Raw genomic sequence first — 10,299 nt, forward strand, 5'->3', positions numbered from 1 at the left:
GGAAAATATAATAACATACTCCACAAATGAGCATGTATCTTTCCCGTAAGTACAATGACTCCACTGGAAAACAGGTTTTCCACAACTTTGAAAGAAGCTGCATCAAGAAAGAGAAAAGTTATGGGAACAGAGCCCTCTTACATTGAGAGTGAAGGATCAGGTGTCCATTTTCATTTTTCCATTGTTCAAGACAATCTCATTAGGATTGGATAAGGATGGCAAGTTTAGATTATTAAAAGATAGAGTGATTCTTCTGGAAAGAGTAATTAAGAGTAATTGAATATGATGGGATTGACTTATATTTGGGAGTGTTTTTTGAAAAGCTTTCTTTTAATAATTCTACTGGAACTTTCAAATCACCAACTGGAAGGAGCACTACATTATTTTGAACTTCAGATATTGGGATAGTTTCAACTAGAAAGCAAGTTGCTCTTAAATAGGCCTGTACTATTATTTAGCTATTTTTAAGAACATTTGCAACTAGGAGTGAGTGATCTTTGTTCATCTGCCTTATCTTTAAATTTGATGTGTCTTTCATTCTCAAGATTAAGTGATCTTTGGTCCCCAAGATAAATGAAAAAGAAACAGCAACATAACCCAGAAAAAGTTGTACAAACAAAATACGTGTGTGTGTATATAAATATAATGTGTGTATATATATATACACACATATACATATATGTATATATACACATACATATATGTATGCATGTATACATACATTTGTGCATACATACACACACATATCTATCATGTCAACCACCAAGTAAAATGTAAATGGCAAAACACCATTCATTTCTTTTTGAAAGAAAAAAAATATATTTTAACTTATTGAACTGTGGTTATTTTAAGTAGTTATGTCTAAGTATAGTTTTCATCATTTTATTTCTATAATAATATAATAATAACAAAAATGGTAACTAGTATTTATATAAGTTTGTAAAACACTCTATGTGAACTCATGCAACTGTCACAACAACCATATGAGAAATGTGTTATTATTATCCTCATGTTACAAATGAGGAAACAGACATAGAGAAATTAATTGATCTGCCCAGATAATTTGTAACTGTCTGAGGTGAGATTCAAATTCAGGTCTTCATGCGTGAAAGTGCTATGATTGATCCACTGAGTCATCTAACTGCCTAATAAGTTCTCTTAATATGACTCTACTGAACCTGGATTAGAAAGATGTAGTTCCCATTCTCCAATCTAAATATTTTTTATCTTGGTTTCTTCATGGTACAGCATTAACCTTTCTCTAGGAATATATTCACTTCCCATTCCTGTGATGTAATACACTTCTCAGGCACTTGTGCTTGTGTTCATTTCATTGTGTTAGATCACTTTTAAGGGTTCTGGGTTTTCTTAAGTCAAGATATGGAGTCTGTATTTATGTTAATTTGGACTCCTAAATCAAGTCTGTTAACCTCTTAGTATTTTTATTACTCCTTTCTGAATCCCTCTTAAATGTGTCAACATAGTTTGAACATTGCAATGCTTCTAGTAGGGGTTGGAAAGCCTGTTTAGCCAGGACTTTTTGCATTAAATTTCCTTTCATTATATAAAACACAACCACCACACTGGCCTATGGGAAGCATTGCAGAAGAAATCTAACCACCAGTCACTTTAAAACAAGCTTTAAAAATGAACAGAATGAATGAAATAAGTAGATAAAAATACAAACCAAAGTGGCAGTTGGAGTGGGAGATGAACTGCTTTTAATTATAGATAAAAAATTATATCTCTCCTCCAGCATAATTGCTTTTATTCATTTGTTTGATATCAGATATTAATATTGTTTAACATGATTTATTAATGTTAATAATAATAACAATAGCTATAATTTATATAGTTCTTAAAGGTTTGCCAAGTGTCTTACATATATTGGCTCATTTAATTCTCACCACAGCCCTGTGAGGAGTTGCTATTTTTATACATTAGGCTATAATCTCCTTGAGGTCAGGGACTGTGTTTTACCTTTGTTTTTCTTGGGGGATAGTATCCTCAGCATTTAGTACAATGCCTAATATACAGTAGGTGCTTAAAAATGTTTATTGATTGATCCTCACTTTAGAGATGAAGAAACTAAGGCCCAGAGCATGTAAACAATGTTATATGATCACCTAAGGAGTAAGGCAGGCTTTTAACATAACTTCCCGACTATAAAGCCTAGCCTCTATTCATTGTGTCAGTTACTTGCCTAGATAATGCATCATTGTAAATTATTATTAAAGGATGTTTCTCTCTCTCTCTCTCTCTGTCTATATATATATATATATATATATAATATATATATGTATATATATATACACACACATATGTATGTATATATATACATATATATATATATATGTACATGTATCTTTATTGATGCTCTTTCTTAGAACATTATCATTTTCAATACTCCTTATCCATAGAAATCTCTCTTGACACAAATCTTTAGCAAATCATGCCTTCCCCTTGACCATATCTGATATCATATGGGTCATTATCATTGTATATCTATAGCCCACCACTGCTATTGAAAGGATGGTAATATATTTTAACATTTGTCCTCGGAGTGGGGGGAAAATGGTCATTATATTGATTTGAGTTATAATGCTTTTTAATTATATTTTCTTTACATTATTGTGTTGATGGTGGGTGTGAGCAGGTGACAAAATGTTTTATGGGGGCAGCTAGGTGGTGCAGTGGATAGAGCACTGGCCCTGGATTCAGGAGGACCAAGTTCAAATCTGGCCTCAAACACAAAACACTTACTAGCTGTATGACGCTGGGCAAGTCACTTAACCCCATTGCCTAGCCAAAAAAAAATGTTTTATGTAAGAGATTTTGAAGAAATTGTTTATGTATATTTTGAATGTTCACATATATGCATACACACATATATACACATGTACTGTCTTGCCTGATTGGATGTAAACTTAAGAGTAATAATTCTTTCTTTTTTTTCTTTTTTTTTTTTAATCCACAGCATCTCATTATAGTGCCTGGTACAAAGTAGGTGGCTGATTAATTGACAGAGAAAATGTAATGTTGAAAAATTATAAATAACTGAAGAATACATTAGTGAGTATCATTGGTATCTTTATGACTTCAAAAAAAATGGCAAGAAGTCCCCTAGCAGGTAAGAGGAACCTATGTAACAAAATTGTGGCAAAACATAGTCAAAAGTCACAAGGGATCAAATGGTGTGAGTGGATTGTGCTCTGTAGCTGTGGAAGGAATATCTAAAGTGATGAAATAACTAATCCATAAGAATATTTCCCTAGTGTAGGTCTTTTAGATGTTTTCTCTCATCCTGATTACTTTATCCACATCATTTCTTATACGTCTTAACCAGCTTCTTTATATTCCTTCATATTCACCATTATAATCAAATAATACTCAATTGTGCTCATGAATTTTCCAAATTTAACTTCTCTAATACTTGCGAACATGAACCTTTGTGTGTGTGTGTTTCTGCCTAACTTTCTATTTCTCTTTTAACTTATCTTCGGAAAGAATCCAAAACACATCAAGGAGCTCCTGCTATATTAAACATTACAGTGATCATTCTTTTCAAGATCCTAGTCAGTATTCATTGTCTCATTTAGTAGCATTCAAGAGGTACTGAACACCACCTATTATTTCACATTCACATAGATGCTGCCAATTTTCCTGACTCTTTCTCAAGCTCACTTATTCAATTTTTAGACTTGGCCCACTCCATTCATAGACCATCTCAAAATCTAAGGAGAAGCAAGACCTAAGTGATCAAAATATTTCTCAGGCAACATACAGGTTCACGTAGAAATTGATATGTAATATTTTTGCCTCTAACTTAGTGAAATAAGAGCAAACAGTTTTTTTGGCTCGGAGGTATAACTTCCTTTATATAGAAGGTACCTTTACCAATTGAGATCAACAGCTAGTCTATATAACCTAGGGTCTTAAATCATTTCCTAAAGAACTGAGAAGTTAAGTGATGACCACACATATGCAGTGAAAATATGTGAGTAGAACAGCTAGAATCTCAGTTTTCTAATTTCAAATGTCACTGTCTATGCATAATGAAATGATTTTTGACCTGAACTTAGAATTTCATTTGAGTATTTTGTCTTAAAAGTCTTAGTGCAATTTAAAACATTAATAGCAACAAAAGGAAAATCCACTGAGGAAACACTCACTTGACAAGGAAAGTTGACACTTTCCATCCAACTTGTAGTCCTGAAGAGTTTCTTACTAACATACAATGTTGTTGTTTTTGATGGTGTTGTTGATAATGATGATGGTAGTGATAATCATGATGGTTACATTCATAGAACACTTCACTGTTAACAAAGTATTTTACATTTCTTGTTTTATTTGAGTCTCCTAACCATCCTGTCAGCTAAATAGTGCAAGTATTATTTCCATTTTACAGCCAAGAAAACTAAGCTCCAGAGTCATTAAGTGACTAGGGCAGGATGCCACAACTCTTAAGATTCAGAGCAAGAACTTAAAACCAAGTTTTCAGCCTCTCAGTTCATTATTCTTTCTGCTGCCACAAAATGAACAAAAGAAATTTTGTTAAATATGAATTCCCACACTTGTCAAAATGAACCCCCCCCTTTGTATGATTTCTATAAGCCAAATGTTTCCTGTTCTCAAACACATCAATGTTACACACCATTCCAAAATCCTGAGAAGAAAGAAAGGGATCCTGGCCAGTTGGCAGCTACCTTGTCTTCAAGCAGGTGGGTTTGGAGTTTCTGAGAAATCCTACTGTTGGGAAATGTTTAGCATTTCACCTCTGACCCATTGGGCATAAGTCTTAAGGACTATAACCGAACAGGCACTTAATTTTTCACTAGGATTTGGTGCTCATGTTGTCCTTAACTTTGATTCTCCCTTCAGCTCAATGTCCGTATCTGGAAAGTGGAGAAGTTCAAGTTTACATTCCAGAGTTGTTTACAAATGTATTAATGTCTGTATGCTGCTTGTTATCCTTGCATTGAATTTTCTGTAGGACTTTCAAGGACTCTCAAAGTGTTACAAAGCAAACCACTGCAAAGCTTTAGAGTGAAGAATGCACTCTATCTAAAGTGCCTATGTGGGCAGTGGAAGCCCTATTGTGTCCATTTCTTTTTGAAACTTTTGGCAAGGGTTACCTCTTCACATCAATGCTTTTCTAATAACAGCCTGGATGATTTTGTACTCATTTCAGTTAGTAGTCACTAATTCTTGAATGTACACTCCAGGAGCATAGGAGTGAGTCAGAAGTGGGGGAAGGGAGAGGAATTAAAATGAAAGGTTAATATAATATAATATTATTTATAGTCCATTAACTACTTAAAAATGCACAAGTAGGTTGGTCTCCACTGGCTGATATATTTAGTAGACTTAGCAACACTATTGAGTGTCAAATCCTGCTGTCAAATTTGAGTTGATCACTTTAAGAAGTAGGTGGCACAGTGGATAAAGCACCAGGACCAGGATCAAGAATACTTTATTTCAAATCTGGCTTCAAACACTTACTAGCTCTGTGACCCTGGGTAAGTTGTTTAACTTCTGTTTGCCTCAGTTTCCTCATTTTCAAAATGCGGATAAAAATAGCAACTACTTCCTAGCTTTGTTGTGAGGGTAATCTGAGATAATAATTTTAAAGCATTTCGCACCATCCTTGGCACATAATAGGCACTATATACACATTAGTTATGATGAGGAGGAAGAGCAGCAGTGGCTGTGATCTACTATTGCAACTGTTAGCTTGATATAAGTATTTAATTTTCTGATGCTTCTAGTACTTATTTCAAGTTGAATAAGAAAGACAACTAAATTATCCAACCAGAAGGTGGTATTACAATATTCTGATAAGGGTCACAGAATTACACATTTAGAACTGGATGAGACTAGAGGTCGTTAAGTCTGTCCCTTCTTATTACAGATGAGGAAACTGAGGCTCAGATACCTGAGGTCATGCTGTAGCAAAGCCAGGATTATAACCAAAGTTCTCTGACTCTAACTCCAGCCCTCATTCCAGAGCACTAACCTGCCTCTCAACTCCTCACCTACCATAAATTGATTGCAGTCCGAATTCGTGCTGCACATTCACATAATCATTGGTACAATTAAATGAATTTAGTGCACCTTTACTATCCAATTTGTCAAATCAATTCATGATTCTGGGAGTAAGACTGAATAAAACTACATACATAATACATACATGCATGCATATGTAGTCAATGGCTAAATGTCATACCTATTTGGGAAAAGTAAAAAATAATTTGTCTAGTCTGGGGGTGGGGTGGGAACCCTGTGACCTCGAGGCCCCATATGGCCCTCTACATCTTCAGGTGCAGCTCTTTGACTGAATCCAAACTTCACAGAACAAAGAGGTTTGGATTTAGTCAATGGGTGACACTTGAGGACCTTAGAGAGCCACATGGGACCTCGAGGCCAAAGGTTCCCTACCCCTGGACAAATCATCAATAGAATTAGATTGCTATATATTTTTGTATATCCATATATGTGCATATGTATATGAATAAGTATATGTTTGCATAAATTCTTGTTTAGTAATTTCAGGAACGTCCAATTCTTAGTGACCCCATTTGGGGTTTTCTTGGCAAAGATACTGGAGTAGATTGTCATTTCTTTCTCCCATTCATTTTATAGGTGAGGAAATTGAGGCAAACAGGATTAAATGACTTGCCCAGAGTCCCACAGCTAGTAAGTGTCTGAGGCCAGATTTGAACTCATGAAGATGAGTCTTCCTGATTTCAGGTCTGATGCTCTATCTTCTGTGACACCTAGCTGCCCCATGTGTTTGTATATCTATATACACATGTGTATACACACACATAAAGATAGATATAAATATATATATATATATACATATATATGTATGTATGTATGTATGTATCCATTACATGTAAATGCATACACATGCACATATAATGATATTATTGAATGATTTCTTTAACATATTGGTTGGTATTCATAAGCCAATTGATTTGTTTATGCTTTCACTGCTTGCCAGGATAATAAATTAGTTCCATATGAATTGGATGAGTACTATGCAAAAGATTTTGTTTTGCCAGTGAATCAATATTTAGAAAAAAAAAATATATATATATATATTGGCCATGGTTGCACTGACATACCAGCTTAATACATTGGATTGAAGCATACTTTATGTGTGTGCCTGCAATATGTTGATAGCAGTATTAACTCAATGCTTAAAGAGGAAGAGTAAATGTGACTAGCCCTTTCAACAAATTGAGGCTGGAATCTAATAGTAAAATTTGCTATAGTCTGCATAAAATTTAAGATTCAGGATAGATCTTAAAATCATCTTGAGTAATGATTTATATATAAATTTCTAATTCTATATTTGCTCATGCTGTATTTTTGCCTATAGTCCAAGTGAAAAAAAATTAATCCCCCTCCCCCCAAAAAAAAGAAATCTGAAGGGATGAGTTTATTATAGGATTTAAAGTATGAAGGATAATTAGAGTTATTCATTCCTACTCTATTATTTTATAGATGATGAAATGAGTAATTAATTTATTAGAGATTACATAAGGTTAAGTATCAGAGATAAGATATGAAGGCAAATATTGTGACTTTAAGTAAAAAAAAACATGGTTAATATATTGAAAAATTTATTAGCTAACTCTTTCCATTCATTGTCTTAGGTGATTTTTACAATAACCCTCCAAGGTAGCTGCCATTATTATCCTCATTTTGCTGATGAGGAAACTGATTGCAGCCTGTAAATGAGTCATCCTTGGTTATGTATCTACTATGCTTTAAAGGCCAAGTTTTAAATCACTGGGAACACTAGGCTTGGAAAGAGGCACAATTTCAGCTGAGGCTTTGAAGAAAAGGAAAAATTGCATGAAAGTCTTTATTCTGTCCATCTTCATTATGACATGAATCCTAGAAGAAAGACCATATGAATTCAGCCTCTTCGGCATACGGTTAAAAAAAAAAAAAGAAAAAAGAAAAAAAAAGGCAGAATTGTTCATTTATCAATCCTCTCTTTCCTTTTCTATGCCATGGGATTAAGAGTCAGAAAGGACCTTAGATATCATCTATGTAGTCTATGCTCTTAGTTGTGCAGATGAGAAAACAGACCCTGAGAAGTTCAGTAACTAGCTCAAGGTCACAAGGGAACTAAGTAGCACATCTGAAACAAATTGAGGCCAACATACAAACTAGTTTCCTTCATATTTTTTGACCCTGTAGCCTATAAATTTATAGGTAAGTCACAGTCTGTTTTAGAAAGATATTGGACCTGGGCTTATCAGAGACATGGAATTATAATCCCAATTCTGATATTTAATATCTCTGTAACTTTGGAAACGTTTCTGATCATGCTGAGTCTCAGTTTATTCATCTGTATAGGGGGTGTGAAAATAGTCAGAATATGTGCCTCATATGGTTGCCGTGAGTGAAGAACTTTGTTAACTTTAATGAAATAGTGTTATCATTTGTATAGTTGCTTGTTTTGTTAATTTTTTCAATTCCTACACAAATATAGTGAAATCACATGCTTAGTTAATTGCTAATTTGATTTTATTTATTCCCAGATTTAATTCTGCTACTTCAAAATTTATCACTTTCTTATTCTTTCTTCTAAGGTTTTGCTAACCTGCAGATGCAACTATGAACCAGAAAATATAGTGTATGGATTGATATACCCCTGGGCAGAAAAATACCTGCATCATTTTTAGCAGAAAAAAATAATGCACTAGCAATTCTACTACTCATAAAGAATAAAGCAGTTAAGGCTTAATTTTGGTTTCCTTCAATCTGCTTGTTATCTTTTTAGGACCCTCTTCCTCTCCTCTCATCCCACCTCCTACCCATACCAACACCATTCTTGCTAATCCCTTCTAAACTATAAGGATTTAGGTTGTTAACTTCCCAATGTTACTTCGATTTAACTGGGAACTATTGAATTGAAGTGTTCATTACTGGTAAGAAAACCAGGGAAGAAGGAAAACTCTTCTGAAAAAGGAGAAAAAATGGTCATTCAGCTTGACTTGACATTACAGAATAATAAATTTCATCACCACGATCAACAAGTTCATGGTTGTTCTATCATGACTTACACATTGGACAATGTAGTGAAAAGCACACTATCTTGGCAAACTATGGGCAAGTTCCAGCTCTTCCCTTTCATATCTGTGAGATAGGCAAGTAATTATCTCTAGACTTTGGCTTTCTCATTTGTAATATTTGGTAATTGGATTACATATTAGTAAGATTTTTTTTTTCCCGAGTGTAAGTTCTCTGACTGAAAGTCTGTTTTTAGGGTAATAAATCCTTTCATGATGATTGGAGCAAAGAAAGCATCTTCCTTGGATTTTGTCAGAATATTATCATCCCATAATCTGAAACAATATCTACACAAATAAGTTGGAAAAGAAATCTACCCGTCATTTAACAAGTCTTTATTACAGGTTTGATATTATGTATTACAAATACAAAGGCAGAAACAGCCCTGGACATCAAGGAACTCACATTCTATTGGAAAAGGTAGCCTGTGAATAAATAGGCACATATGAGAGAAATGCAGAGCACATGGAATGTAATTTCAGGAAGAATGATAGTACCTGTGAAAATTTGTAAAGGTCTCCTGCCAAAGTTAAAATTTGAACTGAGTCTTGAAGGAACCCAGCAAAGCCAAGAGGAGGAGATAACAGGTCAAAACATTCCAAGCATGAGGACATCAGACCCAAATGCATAGAGACCGAAGATTTAGAATAGTATGTTCCAAGAAATGCAAATAACTTAATGTAGCTAGATTTTAAAGTCTATGGAGAGTAGTATGACGTAAAATGTAAGAAGTAGCCAGGCTTTGAAAATTTGTCCAACATGGCTTTATATTTGATCTTAAAGGCAATAGTAAGCCATTGGAGCTCCTTGAATAAGGGAGTTATATGATAAGATCTATGCTTTACAAAGACCATCTTTACAGAAGATCAATTTGAAGATCTTTAAAGTAATCTAGGTAAGAGTTGATGAGGATCTGTACTAGATTGAGTCGTGGTTCTATGAATTAACAGAAGTCCTATAGGAGAGATTGTGAAGGTGGAAATGAAAAAAAAATGGCAGTGGATTGGATTAGGGTGGGGGGGTGGTTAAGTGAGAGGAAGGAGATAAGGATGACGTACTGTGGGCCTTGGTGACTAGAAGGATGGCTTCACCTTTGATAGTGATGGGGTGTTCAGACCAGGTAAGGTTTCTTAGAGGAGACGTAATGAATTGACATGAGTTTGATATATCTATAGGATATCCAGTTTGAGATACCATAGAAATAGT

Source organism: Phascolarctos cinereus, unplaced genomic scaffold, assembly GCF_003287225.1.
Source record: "Phascolarctos cinereus isolate Bilbo 61053 unplaced genomic scaffold, phaCin_HiC Scaffold_3;HRSCAF=262, whole genome shotgun sequence".
NCBI classification, from domain to species: domain Eukaryota; kingdom Metazoa; phylum Chordata; class Mammalia; order Diprotodontia; family Phascolarctidae; genus Phascolarctos; species Phascolarctos cinereus.